Below are 389 nucleotides of genomic sequence, written 5' to 3' on the forward strand. Positions count from 1 at the left end.
CCCAAAATAGCTCATAGACTGACCTCGGCGCGAACGAGTCCCAGCGAAATATTCAAGACAAAGGTCAGCAGGACGAGTGAGAGTCCGGTGCTCCTCATCGCACCTTGCGGGGCTGTTTCCGCTCATCCTCTCGGCGTCGTTTACTCGCGGCTGTGCGAGTGCGAGTGAGCAAGGAGCGGCCGCATGCCATCTACTACACCTGTACACGTGTGGTGCCGCGGCGGACGGGAGTGGGCGCCGGGGTGGCGGAGGACGGCGTGCCAAGCTGGAGAGAGCAGAGGGACGCCCAAGAGAAATGCATCCCCGGATTGTCCGTCATTTGCATCGGCCGAGGAGAGGCAAGGCGGGAAAGGAAAAGAAAAGGATGCATTACAGAGGAAGATCGTACA

The 389-nt window shown here is 59.6% G+C and overlaps 1 long non-coding RNA gene across 1 annotated transcript in view; it reads right to left on the reverse strand.

Moving 5' to 3' along the window:
- The window catches only part of LOC119592294, a 3,382-nt gene extending 3,223 nt beyond the window's left edge, over positions 1-159 (reverse strand). Inside the window, exon 1 of the long non-coding RNA XR_005230428.1 lies at positions 24-159. This is a non-coding gene — a long non-coding RNA (uncharacterized LOC119592294). The remainder of the gene's footprint in view (positions 1-23) is intronic.
- Positions 160-389: the final 230 nt, after the last annotated feature.

This window comes from Penaeus monodon, chromosome 30, assembly GCF_015228065.2.
Source record: "Penaeus monodon isolate SGIC_2016 chromosome 30, NSTDA_Pmon_1, whole genome shotgun sequence".
NCBI classification, from domain to species: Eukaryota; Metazoa; Arthropoda; class Malacostraca; order Decapoda; family Penaeidae; genus Penaeus; species Penaeus monodon.